The sequence below is a fragment of the Aptenodytes patagonicus genome, chromosome 1 (assembly GCF_965638725.1).
Source record: "Aptenodytes patagonicus chromosome 1, bAptPat1.pri.cur, whole genome shotgun sequence".
Lineage (NCBI taxonomy): Eukaryota > Metazoa > Chordata > Aves > Sphenisciformes > Spheniscidae > Aptenodytes > Aptenodytes patagonicus.
The window spans coordinates 128,251,314-128,269,074 of record NC_134949.1 but is presented as its reverse complement, the minus strand read 5'-3'; the positions used below and the strand labels follow the sequence as shown (position 1 = coordinate 128,269,074).

The 17,761-nt window shown below is 40.5% G+C and overlaps 1 long non-coding RNA gene across 1 annotated transcript in view; it reads right to left on the bottom strand.

The window, feature by feature from the left end:
- Window positions 1-17,423, bottom strand: part of LOC143155910 (uncharacterized) — an 82,450-nt gene extending 65,027 nt beyond the window's left edge. The window contains exons 1-3 of the long non-coding RNA XR_012994501.1: window positions 17,391-17,423; window positions 15,666-15,771; window positions 14,789-14,874 (exon numbers count right to left, since the gene is read on the bottom strand). This is a non-coding gene — a long non-coding RNA (uncharacterized LOC143155910). The remainder of the gene's footprint in view (window positions 1-14,788; window positions 14,875-15,665; window positions 15,772-17,390) is intronic.
- Between the last annotated feature and the right edge of the window lie 338 nt (window positions 17,424-17,761).

Below are 17,761 nucleotides of genomic sequence, written 5' to 3'. Positions count from 1 at the left end.
AAACCTGCTTTTGCAGTCAACCAGCCAGGCTAGTACCCCTAGCTTCTAACAAAGGCACCCCAGATATGTGACTGCAGGTCGTCAAGGTCACAGAAGGAAGTGACAGTAGCCTGTATGGATGTCCTCTAGCTTTGGGAAAAAAAAAATAAATAAATCTAACTTAACATAAAGATGGAAACAGATTGCAAAGGGGCAAGCTGGGGACAGGGGAGTTCAAAAGCTCCTAGAGTTCGTAAAAAAAAAAAGTAAAAATTTTTCTAGTTTTTCCCTCCATAAGAGGAAAGTACAGTTTGACTTAATTGCAAAGCGTAATGTTAATGTGAGTAAGCATACATGTAGAAGACTCATTTTTAAATAATTACAAAATGCAAGGAGTTAGAGAAGACACAGTTTAGGACTGTTTTCTTACTCTTAAGGCTCACACAGTAGAAATCAGGTCTAAAGGAGTGCTACAAGACTCAGATACCCTATATAAGCAGACTTATCTCCAGTCAGGCCTGGTATTTTCCCAAATTCCCAGCTGCATACACAAATAACACAGTGAAGGCAAACTGTAACGCAAATGCAAGGTCATACTCCACCAAGAACACAGAAAGTTGGTGCTTGTCTGAAACCTGGGACTCTAACCTGGACGGCAGCTACTTTTATGGAGGTGTTAGATCACTTAAGAAATCACTTAACATGTGCCCTGCAGGCAGTGTTATGGCAAAAAAAGAATTAGGGCAATCCCTAGGCACCTAACAGAAATAAGCTTGCCGATCTTGCTTTTTCTATGTATGGTGAGATCAATACTAGAATACAGAGACATCAGAACTGTATGCAGAAGGTGCTAAAAAAAGTGAAGAAATAGAAAAAGCCCCAAGTGATTTAAGGGATAAAAACGAAGTGTCTTCAAGTGAGACTTAAAGATTTAAGTCTGTATAAATTATCAGTGGGTATAATTTGTTTGAACAGAGTACCAGGCCAAGTGATGGATTCTCTGTCATCTCCTTAAGTTTTTGCAAGATATTGAACACAGCAGAATCATTGCTGAGCACGTTGCTGTGTCCTTCGGCGTGCAGAGGGTTTTAAAGGATAGCATGAGGATCCTTCTGGCCTTGAAAACGAGATTCTGAGGGCTGTGCTAAAGCTGAAGACTGAAATCTAAAGAAAATATTTAACATTTTAAACAAATGATGTGTTTCCTATTTAAAGAAAACTACTTCTAAAGACTAAGCATTAAGAGTGGGAAAGCACAAGCATTTCCAAATGCCAGGTTAGCATGACAGAAATTTGAAGAAATAATTTAATTTCTATGAAATATTTTGTGCTCATTCTGTAATAGGGGAAAATTCATGTGAACGTCAGTCTCGCCTCCTACCAATTATGACCAAGATATTGCCTTTTACTTCCCATCAGTGACACATGGGTACTGGCATTTTCATGTCAAAATTTGTATGTGAGGACAAAGTGAACATATTAGTAAAAGGTTGTGGTTAGTTAGGTAAACTCCCGGTGGTAAGTTTAGTTATTTCCTGATCTCACAACTTCGTAAGACAAGAAACTCTTCTGCCAGTCTCTACCTCCTCAACATATGGCAACTCATTTCAAACCAAGACGAGATACAAAAAGCTCCCCTTTTGCAATAAAGTAATTAATCACTGTCTGTTAACATTCTTTCCTACTTTTGTGTCACTTTTTAAAGGAATTCCCCACGTTCTTCTTCCAAACTTAGATTTTAGGTATAGCATTAAGCAAATTATTACCATCAAATAAACAATTTTATTCTATGCCTCACAAGGCCACAGTTCTTTGCACATCTTCACATACTTCTGCCACCCTCAATCCCCTCCCAGTATGTGTAGAAAAATTAACATACAAAATGAAAACATAAAAAAGAAAATGAAAATACATGTAGAAACATGGGGGGGGGGGAAAACCTGTAAAAGAATAGCAAGGTCAAGAAGTCCAAATATTAAACCCACTCACATTAAAAACTGAGAAATGCAATTAAGTTAACCTATCATTCGGGTTTCAACATGAATTAAATGAGATACAAATAACAGAAATATTACAAATGTGAGTTTGGAATTTAGCTTTAAAATACACAAGTACATACATTTGAGGTAAACTTTCTGAATGAGATTAGACAGACTAATAGCTGATATGATGGGAAAGAGAAAATAATGAATTAAGAGAAAGCAAAAGAGCACACAGCAAAGGCTTCATCTGCTGTCTAGTGTCTTTTGTATTCTACAAAAAACTGTTTTAGAGCAGAGACACCATTTTCTTCTAAAAGTCCCCAAATCTATGCATTGTGAAGCATCATGTATATCCTTAACAGCAAACAATAATTATTGATTTAATAATAGCCTAGAAGCAGACCTCATGCAACCACACATAAAGGGATAAGGCCCTCCGAGATCTCAAAGGTAGCTTTGTCTCCACAGAAGTCTCAACTTTTCCCAGAACAAGAACAAAGATGAGGACATACTATAAGAACTAAATTTCTTGAGTTAAAAATGAATTCATTAGTGACAAGTTTGTAACAGCACCACATAATATTTTGGCCACATACCAGCCTCAACGGTCTGTTCAATTCAGGTAAGATAGAAATACAGTTTTCTACATGGAAAAACAGGACAGATTTTTTAGAACAATGATGAAAATTAATGACTCCATTGTGAAGCCAATGACACCAGCCACCAAGTATTCGCAGCCCGATTATATGAGAGGCACCCTGAGAAAATCCCAGCTAAACTGTTTGGATTCTCCAATTTCCAACAGTCACTAAAAATGGAAACACAGCTCAAGCACTGAAACACTTGTAGGGTACATTTTGTATCAAGTGTACACAGTTTAAGCCAACATAAACACCCAGGCCCTGTAACCTAACAAAAAGGTGTAATTCTCAACCATTCATCCTATTTCTCCTCTCCCGATACATCCAGCTACCATGGGCAGGCAGATCTAGCTCTTCACCAGTGGCCGTCAAATCCAGCCTTGTGGCAGCTGCAGGAGTCAGAAAGGAGCCTCTGCCCTTCACTTACAGGACTGCAAAACAGCAGAAGGGATACTTCAGCTGGCGCCATCTGCAAAAGCCGTGGCTTCCTCTGGAGGGCAATTCAGAAAAAAAAGCCTAACTTGGAAACTCAGAATTGCCCTAGAAACCCCAATCATTTTCCATTAGCCAGGGAGGAAACAGTCAGTATTCCCACTAGACTAAAGATAGCCTTTGAGAACGCCCCAAAGTCATCAAAGCTAATGCCCTTCAAGTAATACTCCAGCAGAAAATAACACTGCCTAAAAGAGTCTAGCCTGACAAAGTGGGAGCATAAAATGGATTTATCAGAAGGGGAGGAAAAGGATGATAATAATGAACATTTCAGTACAACCAGCTTGAGAGATATTAAAGATTCAGTGTAAAAAAAAAAAATCACAGTAAAGCGACTGCCTTGGAAGAGAAAAAACGTGCTAGATTTTCAAAGTGTCATGCAGGCCAAATGTCTTTATCAGTAGAGTTGGTGGAAAACCTAGGTGACTAAATGGTAACCGTGTAACCAGCTTGTAAAATAAGAGAAGAGAAGCTTCTTCCTAAGGGTCTTAGAGTAATACAGGCTGGAGATGGAAAAGGTAAAATGACATTTGAGACAACTAGAGCAGGCAACAAAAACATCCATGAACTTTAATAACAAGACAGCAGCATTTCTTTCATCTCATAACAAGAAAACACACAACTGCCACTCAAGGAAAGTCCTGAGCTATTTCAGAAACATTTGGTCTAAGAGACAAAACTTTTTATCAGTTCTGATACACTTCTGTATAAAATACCAAGTTTGAGGGTTGAAGATCCATAGCATTTTCTGAATAAAATATTCCCCAGTTCAAATGTGAACAATTAGATGGACGTATTTTGACAGAGCAGGACCACTAAAGAATAATAGGAAAAACCCTCAGCGAGCAGGTAGCAGTCAAAATTCAGATGAAAAACAGGAATCATGTAACAAGACTTGTTTGACAAAGTGACTGTTAAATGGACCGTTTTAATAATATCTGTTTAGTTATTCAGCCATTATGGTTTTTGCCTGGGGTACCTTTTCCTTTTGTTTTTTACTCCCTAGACCTTTTGATAAATTTTTGTCACAACCTCCGACTGCATTAAATGTAAAGAACGTGATGGACATGAAATCTAGGCATACGTTCCTCTTTCCCGCTGAACAACTTAACCTCTACTGCTAGCTTCAAAATTCTTGCCTGGAGTGCCACTGCTCACCAAGTCACTTAACGTCTATGCTTTTGATAATGGCTACGTGTTTTTGTTTCTAAAACTTCGTTTTTTACACCATACCACTCCCCAAAAGCCTCACAGCTAAGTTTGATTTAATTCTAACTCCCTAAGAATCTTCCAGCTTCCCAGCTTTATATCATCCATAGGTTTGATCCACTCTTCACTATGTTCCAAGACATTTGTTTTACTTCTCATTAATTAAGTAAAGGAAATTTCTGTGGGACAAAACTTTCTTCTAACTTGAACCATTAAAATGAAATAAAACTCAAAGTAATTATTGAACCAGTCACAGTTTATGAACAGCTCAAAGTATTTAAGCAAGTAAGTAGTCCATGTGGCTTCAAATTCTTATGAGCTTTCTAAGTTTTGCTGAATCAAAGGACCTATAGCAGACTTCTTGGAATAACTGCTGCCTTCTGAAGTTTCAAAACTCATTATGAGCACTACTACCACTCTACCCCATGCCCCAGCCCCACAAACGCAAAGCAATCCTTTTTTAGGTTGAAATTTTCCAGGTCTGCCTATGCACAAAAAAACCCCAGATGGTTCAATTTTTTTTTAAAGAAGTGTTTCTTTTCACTGAAAGACTTTGTGAGGAAAGAGATTCACAACATTTTTGTAAGAAATTCTTGCAATTATTTTTTGGCTCTGTAGGACAATACTGGAGCTCAAACTTGAAAGTTATTCTATTAAATAGAAGATTCTCTCAATAATAGAGCTGTGTATTTCATCCAAAAGAAACTGGTCCTGATTTAACAATTTTAAGAGCACTGGGGGGGGGGGAGATAAAAAAAAAAGATACACAGAGCAAATGCCACAGAATTCTTTACAGAAATCACCAAGACTTCAAGCCCTGAAGAGTCTTATTTACATACTTATCACCATCCACCTTAGTCATAAAGTCCCACTTCATGCGAAAACTCAATGGCTCTATGCTGGAATGGGCCAACTTTTGCATGTTGGAGTCTAAATGTATAGCTAAGAAGTGACATTTGGCAGAGTTGTGAAATACGTATCTGATTTTACTAGATCCTCTCCCCTCAACTGCTCAGCATTTAAATTTTTTTTTTTTAAATTCACAAAATTACAGCTAAACAGTCATTTTTCCTTTTGTAACATTTACATATAGACCAGGTTCAAGTAGAAAGGGAGGTTACAGTTCTGCTCTTAGTCTTTCTATTCTCAGTCACCATCTACAAGTCAATCTTTAGTGATGAAGTAAAACAAAAAGTGACTGCTGCAATAGAGGCAGCAACAGACAAGGATTTACACAAGATCATTTGGACAACGTTCAGCAGATCAAGTTGTAGCTGGACAGAGCAGAGAGATGTGAATTACTAGCAGTCTTTGGGAGTTAAAAGTTAAGAAACATAAGGCTGATGAAAAAGAATGAGGAAGCATATTGCCCCAGAACAGCTACTGTCTCTGGATGCTGCAGATCCTTGAAATAGAGCTAGGTCTCAGAAGGACAAACCAGAGCGCCCAGCCAAAGCTGGAAACAACCCAGGCCTAACCAACTGTAGACACTGATCTTAAATCCTACCTTAGCCTGGACCCTGTGCCGTAGGCTAGGGCCTTACTTTCACCTGCCATCCAGAACCTGGAATCATCTCCCAAGGTCAGGTACCTGTGTTCATTCTTTCAGCAGATGAGCGGGACTCCTTCCAAACGGTCTGAAGGGAAAGATGGGTAAGTAGCTCAGGTACTTGCCTGACAGGACAGCCTTGTGACTACAGCACAATCACAGTCCAGTCCCACATCTCTGAAGACGTTAACCTAACCCTCAGGCTAGCAGCTCTGTGGGGTGAGCAGCCTTGCCTTTCACTCACTGGAGAAACTGTGCAGGAAAGAACCAGACCACAGAAAGTGAGAGCGAGTAGAGCCATGACTGGCACTCATGTGGAGAAATCAGAAGATTCTTGAGTTCTTTGGTCTTCAGCTTTTTCCAACAACCATGTTCCCAGGAACATTTTACATTAAACCAAGCGTACAGAGTTTATGAGCTACTTATGCTACAGTCTTAGAAATCACAAGCCATTCAACAGAACCCCCCTGTTCAAAAGCATCTTCACCATACTCGACAAAAGCTTACACCTTTACAGATTCCTAATTTTACATGCAAATGCCCACATCGGCAAGCATTTGAGATAACATGGTTTAAGAAGTTGCCAGTACTGGCTTGGTCTCTGTAATTGGTGATATGCATGTTTATCTGGTGAGGTAAAATGTGTTAAACTGAATAACCCTCACAAGGCATTTGCCGTCAGAGAGCTGATGCAGCACACTACCACTCAGGGTAGTCCAGCTTGTTCTGACTGAACAAGCAAAATAAAAACTTCTTTAAACTTCATAAAATGACCAGATTTGGATCAATGGAGATAGCACTGTTATGTCTATATCTTTAATATGCTGTTAAATATTCATTCCAATTAGAAATTATTTGTGCATGGAGTAAAGGAATGAGGGAGACAATGTTTACAAGTTTCAGGAAACACAGATAGGTCAAAATAAAAAAAAGGTAATCTGTAACATTTGTGTAATTGGGTGATGATTAAAGGTAAAACCACAGATAAGCAAAGAAAACAACAGAGAAAAAAATCAGAAAAGAAGGCATCTCTAAAAGGAGAAAAAGCAATCAGCCACAGTTTCAGTCTCTGAAATTAGAGGACTTGCAATTTCTTTGCATTCTCAGGAGCCAGCAGCACGCAAGGCTGTAGGAGGTGATGTCAGAAGTACATCTGTCCCTGGCCACTGGGCTCAGTAGAGACCTGACAAGCAGTTTTTTGTTTTGCTTTGGGCTCTGGCTTCCATTTTATCAAAGGTTTCATAAGAATTTACAACTTCATTTGTGAGCAACACAGACTTCATATAACTGAAATCTGAGTCAAGGACAGCATGTGACTTTCATTTTGACTTCAGAATTATTATTATAGAGCGCACAACCACCTCAATTACCAGGAACACTAAGAACCATCCAGATAAAAACTAACAAGTACAATCAACTATTTGTAAGGCCTTAGAGAATAACTACAGAGCCAGCCACCCTCCCCAAAACAAAAAGAGAAATACACCAAGTCTAGTTGATATTAAAAAGGAAAAAGGTACATATGCAGTACATTACATTCATAATACTGAAATATACAACCTGTCTTCTCAGAGGATTTTGCATTAGAAAAGTATAACTGAAATAGTTTCCAGAGAACTGATTTCATTCAATAAAAAAACACCCCATACAGCAGTGTCCACTTCCCGAGATAACATTGGAATAAATATTGCTTGAGAAGTGTGCTATGGCTGGTGCATTCTCTTATCTATTTAAGACCATGTATTACGATTTAACGTACAGTTTTAAATAGATGTGAAAGTCTAACCCTCTGAGTACATTACTAGTGAAGTTCTGTTCCATGGTGTCTTGTACCAAATTACTTTTAGAAAAAAATTAAAACTTACTGTCATCTGTGCTGACCAAAATCTCCTTTAATGCGAGACTGCCAGTGGTTCAGCTTCATTACCTAACTACATTAATTACCAAATAAAGAGGAAAACAAGATTTTTCTTACACTTTTTTTTTCCCTTTGGTATCATATTCCATTATAGGAGATTAAAATCTAAGAAATTACTCTTAAAAGTATGTTTTGCTATTGTTGAACAAATAGGAAAACTCTAAAGAGCATTCAAGGAGATCATAAAAATAACTGAGCTAACGAGAGGACTGATTCTTCTCCCGTTCTTGAGAGAGAAGAGTGTTTTGGGGGTATTTGGTGGGGTACATAATTAACCCCTTCTTTCAAAAGGCTCTATTGCCTAACTTTTGTAATTTAAAAAACTCCATATGATCTTTTTGTATGATTTATCCTTTTATTTCAGAAAAATCTTCTGTTTAAGAAAAAAAAGTAAAATCAAAAAGTATTTTAGTCTCATTTTTAATACAGCCCTTAGCTTTGTCAGGCAAGTATAGAAAACTTTGTGGGACAATCTGAACTTTAATAGGCATTTCTTCATGAAACCTTTAAAAATAGGTTTAGCTAGTATTGTCTTGCTATGTATTTTTATCTCAGTACCACTGGAAAAAAAGTGACCTACTAAAACCTCTAGAAAAGTCAGGTCTGACGTTAACATATAGAACGGGTATATTCAAAGGCCAACTTTGACATAGGGAGGCCAGTCGTCTTTGTCTCCCTTGTCAGTCTGTAGCCAGTGTGGACAGAGAAAGCCTCCACTAGAGGGTAATTCAGAGCAGAAACTGGCTTGGGGTACTCCGTATCACCCACTGGAGAAGCTGATTTATTGTTACTGACCACAGGAACCCAAGACGACTAATTTTCCTGGGTTAGAGTTAACCTTTGTATATGCCCCAACATCCATTCCTGTAACTCCTTATAGGGTGTAGCACTGTGTTTGCGCTGATTCTGTACGTCACGGCTGGTTGTATTCACACAAGCTCATAAGCCTTACCACTGGGAGACTCTTCTTTCATTTCATTTGTTACTGGGTTGGATGGCTACATAATTCTTGTTTCATAACTTCTACATCCTTTTAATATTTAAACGTCGTTTTCATGTCTAATGGTCAAGTCACCCTTTATTCTTAATAACCTATTTTCTCCAAGTCCTTATTTAGTCCAAGTCTAATACAGCTTTAGCCCTTATATGTTTGGATAAGGAAAGAACCTAGGTGTAATCTCACCATATTTATAGGAAAAAGAGATTTCATCTTCTATGTTCATGACTCAAAAATAGTATTTTTCATTTCATCATATAGGTAAGCATTTCATTATATGGGTAAGCCTGTCCTCAACTTTTCCAGTTTATTCTTGCATTTAGGTTTTTAATTCAGTCCATCTGAAGATAAACTGCAAGGAATAACAAATGCCCAACTTACTTTGAGCAAGCACAGAATTAAAGCTGAATACTGACACCTCAGAACAAAGACTCTCAACTCCCTTGTATAGGCACTAAACGTCACGTATCAACATGGTATAATGAGGACTGGTACAGTCTTCAAAGAAAACCGATTTTTTTTTTCTTCAGGAAATTATTAGGCCCAAGAAAAAAAAAAATGTCCTTCTCAACACATTTTCTTCACCAATAATTCTGTTATGCATCTGGACTGGCCTATGGTCAGCATTTTCTTTAGGGAACTGCAATTTGTCTTCATTTTACATACTAATAGCCATATTCAGTCAGACGAAAGATACATCTATCCCCATATTGTGTCTTTAGCGAAGGCTGAGAGCAGAGATCTGGGGAAGAGCACTAGGACAGGGAAAGCTTGCAGGAATACACCTCAGGATCCCTCCCCAGCCTTCAGGGACTGGGCTTTGTGTTCTTCTAAGCAAGAGGTGATGCTTCTGCACCGAAAGCCCACACCCAGATAAACTTTTAGTATGTACAGTGGCTCACAGTTAAACTATGCACTATGAAAAAAATACCACCTCTTACTTGTTCTGAATCTGTCACTTGATAATTTTATTTGATCCCCTCTGGGTCTTGTACTACAAGGGACAGTTAATGAGCATTCCCTGTTCATTTTTTTCCATTACACTTTATATAGATTTTTATCATTTTCATCTTTAGCTATTTCTTTGCCAGGATGAAGACTCTTAATCTATTTAATTGCTCTTTATCATCACTGCCACCCATTTCTAGTTCTATTACCTCTCCTTTTTTTCTTCACCCTTCCTTTAAATATGGGGATCAGAACTGCACCCAGAGGTCAAGACAAAAAGCACAGACCATTTATAGACTGGCATAGCAGACTTCTGTCCTGTTGGCCATTCTTCCCTAAGAATTTTTTTTGACCAGTCCTAAACACTTAACCAACGCTTGGATTTACCATGGTAAGCTCTCTACAACATCGCTTCCTTCGGTGCTAATAGTTTACAGTCTCAATAATAGCAGGATTGTTCTCCCCTGCATGCATTACTTCATAGTATCAGCAGCAAGTTTCATCCCCAGTTACTAAGCATCACAAGATCCCTCTTTGGCTCTTCATAATTAGCTTTCATTTTTGCTACCCTCATTGACTTAGAATCACTCTGCACTCACTCTTCCAGATCACCAATGCATACACTGACTAGTGTTAAACCTAGCACAAATCCATGAGCAACTCTACTGGTGACCTCCGTCCCCTCTGTGAAAACACGTCATTTATTCCTACTCCACCTTTTAACCAACTATCAGCCTAGGAGAGATCTTTCCTCTTATGTCAGAGCAGTTTCATTTTGCTCAGCACCTTTGGTGAGTAGTTCTCAAAAACCTTTCTGAAACCCAAGCGTACTGCCTCAGCTAAATCACACTTACTCACAACCTCAACAGTGTCTTCAAACAGCTCTACCAGACCTGTGAGGCTGTTCTGACTCTTTCCTGGTATATCAAATTTATCCACAAATCCATTAGTTTTCTTCTTCACTATATTTACCAGCAAATTGGCTGGTATGAATGCCAGTATACTTGTGTCCCATTCTTTCCTATAGGCTTTCTGGAAGCTTTTTTAAAAACCGGCATCACCTTTGGCATCCTCAACTTCACTGCCACCACAGCAGTATTGTGCTGTTAAACACCACCGTTACCAGTTCAGCAATTTTATACTGAGAGATCTTCTAGAGGTCTTGGGTGCATCCAGAGCTGGCAATTTGCTGTAACTCATTTTTATCATTTTGTTCTAAAAAAATTGTCCCAGCATCACTTTGATTTGGAGCAGGTGCCTCAATAGGACCTGGTGTTTCTCTCCCCACAGAGAAGAGATTTTGTTTGGGAATCTGAGCTCCTGCACAGTGAACATGAGTATCTCATACTCTTTCAGCTACAGTGCAATCTTCTTTGAGTTCTTTTAGATCTTAGTTATCTATTGGCCCAATGGCCTTCCTATTTCTGATGTTTTTGAAAGAGTACTTATGACAAGCTTCTCTTGTCTTTTACAAATCACATATCAGGTTTTAACTTGTTTTACTGTATATTTTATGTTTAATTTGCCCAATTTTCACCTTTTTTTCTTTGGACATAAGTTTTTGAAGGATAACTTTCTGTTCCTTACAGCCTGCTCAACCATGCTAATTGGTTTTTTAAATCTTTTTAAAGGGTCAGAGAAGCAGTTGTTAGGGGATACGCATTTGTTCCGAGTCTCTCCACGGTGGTTGCAAGCATTTTACTCTTCTGACTGTTCCTCTTACCAGGCTTTCCATAGACATCCTAATGAGCGTCCTGCTACCTACCTTCTCTATGGTAGACCTATACTGTCAATATCTTACTTTAGAACTAGGCATTCAGTCCCTCCATCTTATCTTCTAGTCTTCTAGCATTAGCATAGAAACACGTCTATTTTGGTCTGACTGCCTGTTCTTCTGTGCTCCTGTCTAAATTGGACCTAATTTATTCAGGCAGTTCTTCACTGTTTTCTACATGACCTTCATCAACTTCTGTCCTATGTATAGCAGTGTTAAGGACTTCAAGCCCAGAGGCTGTGTCATCTTGACCTGTGTGCCCTTTCTGTTTGTCCTCATGCAGGGTATTTGGATTACAGTGCTGACTGATGCTGCAGCGGTCTTTATTCTTAACCTTCTATCTAGCAACTCAGATGTTGTTTCCAGCACTATTTTGGTAGCCTTTCTATGGTCACCGGCACTTCTCCATCAGCTTCTCCAGCACTAAAAGATAGTCTAGACTCCTTTTGTTGTAAGCCACCTTGGCATGTAGTTGGAAGGTTATGATATGTTCCCTTCCAGCATCATAAATCCAGTTAGCTGCACTCCACTTAGTTAAGCAGAGTGCGACTCCACCATGGCAGACGTCTTTCTATCATATAGAATCAACACCATGCAATGGCATTCTTAGAGCAAAAGGATACTTGGCCATCACCTGAGAGCAAGGTCTCATCTACAGGATGTAATTTCAGGATCATTTCTCCTTTCAGGTTTGATGTCCTCCTACATTAGGACTTATTTCTCATAGAAGCCCAGTGGCAGCCTGCCCAAAGATAGCAGTGGGACTACCTGCCTGGAGGTTTACTTTACACATTTGCTAATTAAGGATACTTTCCTTACACATATGTTTAGCATGTTGTGACTTTCACAAGAGTCCGCTTCAGTTATAGTAATCTACAACGGGCATCTTGCAATGTCATAACTATCCCTTTGGTTTAACAGCTGTATTAAATCTGCTGAGATTACGAAGATGCTACTCTCTTCTAACTGGAGATCTGGAATCAACCTCTAGCCTGAGAAGCCAAAGTGTCTAAGCTAAATGGCCTCAGACACACTGCTTGTGTTCTAGGCTTACTCTCGGTGTATTCCATCTGAAGTTTTCACTTTGTGCCTCCCCCTCCAGAGACTTTTATTCAGAACATCCTCATCCTCCTGATAGATGATCTATTGGTTTTCTACAAATCTGCCTTTGATACTGGACTGGTTGGTGTCTGTTAAGGTTTCACAAAATAAATAAATACAAATTTAAAGAAAAATTATTTCTCCGTCTTCTATTTAGCATCATTAATCCATGAGCCTAGTACATTTCTCCAGGTTCCTACGAACCATTTTCAAGACAATCCTATACAAGTATTAAGGAGTGAGAAAGTTTATTTTTTCTTGTGTAAAACCCTGGTATCATTAACAGACATTTCCGATAACTGCCAGGCAATCACACTTTGTAATCTAACAGATTACAGCCATCTTTATGATAGTGTGAAATGACTGATTGTGCAAGCCCTTAAACAGTTCTCTTAAGACAACAGAACACATAACCAGCCACTTTCAGTTCAAAGCAGAAGCTCGACAGTTTTCTAAGGTGCAGCATCTGTTGCACTGTTAATGGGACCTGTACTTACAAATACATCCTGCATCAAATCAAATAGCATTCTACATAACCAAGACTTGCTGATTCAAAATGGGACCTTACACATTTAGATTCCAAACTTAGATTTCTTGCTATGAATTCTACTTTCAGTTACAGTGTCTGCTATATTTTATTAGTTATAATGTACACAACTTTCAACACAAAAAAGAAATCTTGAGGGTTTCCCACACACACGCTGTCACTGCTGTATTTATAGGCAAGACGATTAAACATTTGTATTTCATTGTAAAGGATAAACTGTACTATACAGTAAAGAGAAATTCAATACTGACTAACCGATTCATAAAACAGGCCTGATTTTTCAGTTGACAGAAAATAGTTCTCCTTCCCTTTCCACCATCAAATCTAATTTAAAGTAACCCAGTGTAGTGCAAATACATTAGATACTTAGTAATCTCCAGTAATGGCAGGGAAACTCATCACAAATTGCTGAATGTTATGAATCATCTTGTGAACACATAACTGCTATACACTGTAGAAGGCGCTTTAACAAGTAGTTTCATTCATTTATGTCAATACTTCATAATTAGCACAGAGAAGTGTCTGTAAATTGAACTCTTGAGCATCACACTGCCTAGTTACCAGTTTTCTTTTATTTCGTATTTTGAACACTTGATGTAATGGAAGTCCCCATTAAAATTTTGTACCAATGACAAATGACATTTTCATTTTCTGTTCTAAATGTGTTAGGCCAAACTAATGAACTCAACAATGTTCAACAAAGCCATAAGCATATGCTGACCTGTACTACATACAGTTCAATTGACTTTATCAGGGCTATTAATGTAAATTTTTAAAGTATACTTAACTGTTTTGCTCCATAAGAGATAATAATAAAAACACTACAGGGCTGTATAGAAATTAGTGCTGATGCTTTTTTTCTCCCCAGCTACACCTGAGTGTGTCTCCACTCAGAAGTGACAGGTGACAAGCAGTAACATGATTGCCAGGCAAAGATGGTTAGAAGAGCTCTCCCCTGCAGAAAAGCCCTGAAGATCTAGATTTACTCACTTTTTTTTTTTTTTAAAATTGAAGTTAAGAACTGTGATAGCTCTTCAGGGTACTCTATCCAAGGCACACTGTATTTTGAAATCATTATGATGGCACCCACAAACCCCACTTAGAGATCAGGGTCTTACTATTCACCAACAGAGATACAGCCTCTCTACAGAGAGCTTACAGCTTCAGGGCTTGGGTGCCCACAAAGCTATACCTGAAGTATAGTTGCCTGGATGTTTGTGGTTTGTTGTGGGTTTTTTTGTTTTGTTTTTTTTTTTAAACAGTAGGTAGAAAAAATCATTTTGATTTGGATTCCAGAATCTCAAGATGCCAAGCTACTATAATTTAACAGTTTATTGGTGACAGCTGGTTGATTATACCTAATGGGATGTACACCCTTAGCCCATTCTAACAGCAAAATAAATCACTCTGTCTGCAATTTACTTTGCAACTGGGGATAACTAAAACCATGCCCAAGGCCAGTTACTGCAGGGTAGCTGACACAAGGTGACTTGGTCATCTGTGGACGTTTGTGGTATAACCATGTTCTCTCAGAAGCAATTTAAAGGTTTGGACAAAAAGCCTTCTTAGACTAGAATAAGAACAGCCAAATGCAAAAGTATAAATACATTTAATATAAACACAGTGATAGTTGCACTTCGACACTTCTTACCAGGATAACTTCCCACTCATCAGTTCTAAAAAATCCTCAAGCTCCAGCACTGAGTTTGTCCCATCCTCCATGGCTTCCCAGGAATCCTGAAATGCAGACCCACAGACTAATTTCTACAGGCTGTGCACACCGATGTAAACATAAAAGAAAAGCTTTGCCTCACTCTAACGTTGCTAATTAATGAGAAAAATTAATTACTAAGGTAATCTAGTTTTTCCCTTTGCTTTGAAATACGAGCTAATCATGAGCTCTTATTATGTACTGCTTATTTTTACTTTTTTTTTAAAATAGAAAACAGTGTTGTAAAACTTTTTTTTATCTTACAAGATTTAACCCTTAACAACACATATGCATCACCACTGGACATTTGTTTGAAATTACGTCTTCTTAATTACATCTCTAATTCTCCTCATGCTTCCAATTCTTCAGTGCTCATAAAAATAGTACTGATAAGACATCCAAAACATCCAGACATGCAAATCTTTCTATCGTATCTAAAGTTTCTCCATTTCAAGTATATCCAGGCCTGTAACTGCTGCCAGGTTTAGCAATATGAAATCTATTTATTTAAAGGGGGAAAGAAAAAAAAAAAAAAAAAAAGAAAGAGTACCTTCATGCAACTTAGTGCTTTGATTCCTTATAGCTAAAATAAACCATAAAAAAGTGGGAAAATCCCACCTCCCCTCGCATACTGCCTTCAAGGTATTTTTGCTCCTTTTAGTAGTCAAACATAGATTTTTCCGTGACATTTTGATTAGGCTTTTACTGTGAATACATTAAGTGATAATTGGTCCAAAAATACCTATTGAGCCAGGAACATCAGAATACAGTAAATACTGGGAGCACCATAGGCAGTTGTATGAATCACTTCACATACCTGTGGTTTTCCAGGTTCCTGTGCTTAGTCATGAGTACACTCTTCATTTTCTCGTACACAGAATATAATTTCTGCCAATTTTTGTTCTTGGCTTCTACACTGCCACCTGTAGTCATACAAGAGAAATTAGCCATATTTTATGCTGCAAACCCTATTACCACAGTTACCACTTGTTTTTCTACACAACCATTCTAAAGCATTCCCCTCTGTAAAAGGTGTGTTAAGATACTCAAACTGAGTTATTTGTAATTTTCTCTTTAATAAATTTCAGGAAGGAAGAAAAAAAACCCCAATCCCAACTCAGTTTAACCCAAGCGAACATTTAAAACTCTCGAAGACAGATACGGGCTTTACAGATTTTTATGTTATCCTTGTTGCTTAGTGGACACATCATAACCTTGACAGAGCAAGGTGACTTCTGAAGTGGGAATACAAAACCATCTGCACTTAATTACTTGGTAAGTACAAAAACTAATTTGATTTGTTCTTCCATCTGAAAAGTGAACACGGTTTTATAATTTCCATAATTTCCATGCTCAGCTGAGTTACCTTACACAGGTTGTAAAGAACCGCATACCAAAAAAGCGCTAGTATTTGGAAGAACATCTCATAGAACTAAAAGCGATCTTGAACTTTTTTATGCAATGAAAACCACTCGATTTATTCCAGGCTTACCGCACTGCGAGCAATATGCCACAGATTCTGCCGAATTAACCATTTGCATCAAAATAAGACCTGAACACGCGGTACCCTGAGCCCTCCCATCAATCCTTTCCAGAAAATGCGATAAAACAGAAAATTCAAGCCTTCCTGGAAAAAGCAAAGCTTTCTGGTGTTCAGAACAGGGCTTTCACCGAACAACGAAGTTTCGGAGTACAAGCTCTGGGGGAACACTGGCTTTCGCCTGCGCCTGCACTCCCCCTTCTTCCAGTCAAGAATTGCTCATATCATCCCTGGAAGCAGCCGCCCGAACGCTCCCACTGCGCCTCTACCCGGAAAAACGCCCTCAAGTCATTAACGGACAGAAACTAACTCATTTCACCACGCCGCTGCGAGCGCACGGATGACTACGGCTGCCCGGGTACCTGCACTACCCTACGTCAACAGCAATCGCAGCCTCGACCAGAGATCTCAAACTGGAATAGAAACCGAAATTAAACGCGATTTTCCAAGAACAAGTTGCGTTTTAAAAAAAAAAAAAAAAATTTAAAATTAATAATAAATAAATAAAGTCCCAAGCGCGGGTGAGGCTGCCTGCGTCCCGAAGCACGCGTCCAGGTAACCCTCTCGCCCTGCCACGGCGCCGCCACCGCCGGGCACTCCCCGACGGGAAGGCACCCGCGGCCGCGGGGACCCCCCGGGGACCCCGCCACCCTCCCAGCCCGGCTGCGGCCGCTCAGGTGCGCGCCGGCCGCCGCCCCGCTAGCGGCGTCCACGGGCACCCGCCGCCGCCCCCCGCAGCCGCCGCGGCACCCCGCGGTCCCGCACCCCCGACCTCACCGCGGCGCCCCCCCACACCCACCGCCCCACGAAGCCCCTCACAGCCCCACACCCCAGCCACCCCTCAGCCCCACAAGCCCCTCACGCCCCCCACCCCAACCACACGCACGGAGCCGAGGGCGAGGCGCCTCCCGCCGGGACGGTGCCGGAGGCAGCGGGTCACCGCGAGGGCCGAGGGTCCGGCGCCGCCGCGGGCGCTGCGGGGAGCGGGTGCTGCCCACCCACCTGCGCTCGCCGGGCTCCTCGCGCCGCCGGCCGGTGCCGCAGGATGAGGCGGCGGCGGCGGCTCCTCCTCACCAGCGCGGCTGGCTGGCTGGCTCCCTCCCTCCCGCCGCCGCGCAGCCAGGGGGAGCCGCGCGTCCCGGGTGCCGCCGCGCCGCCCGCCCGGGATTCCTGCGGGAGGGCGGGCGGGAACGAGGGAGGCGGCTCGTCGCTCGGCACAGCCTCCCGCTCCTTCTACGGCTCCCTCCCAGGCACGTTTCTGCCGCCGCACGGCGCCCCGGCGGACCCGCGGCGCGCACCTCCCGCCTCCCGGCCCCTTCCCTTTTTATCGCGGGGCCGGGGCTCCCGCCGCCGCCGCTGCCGCGCGGGGGGCA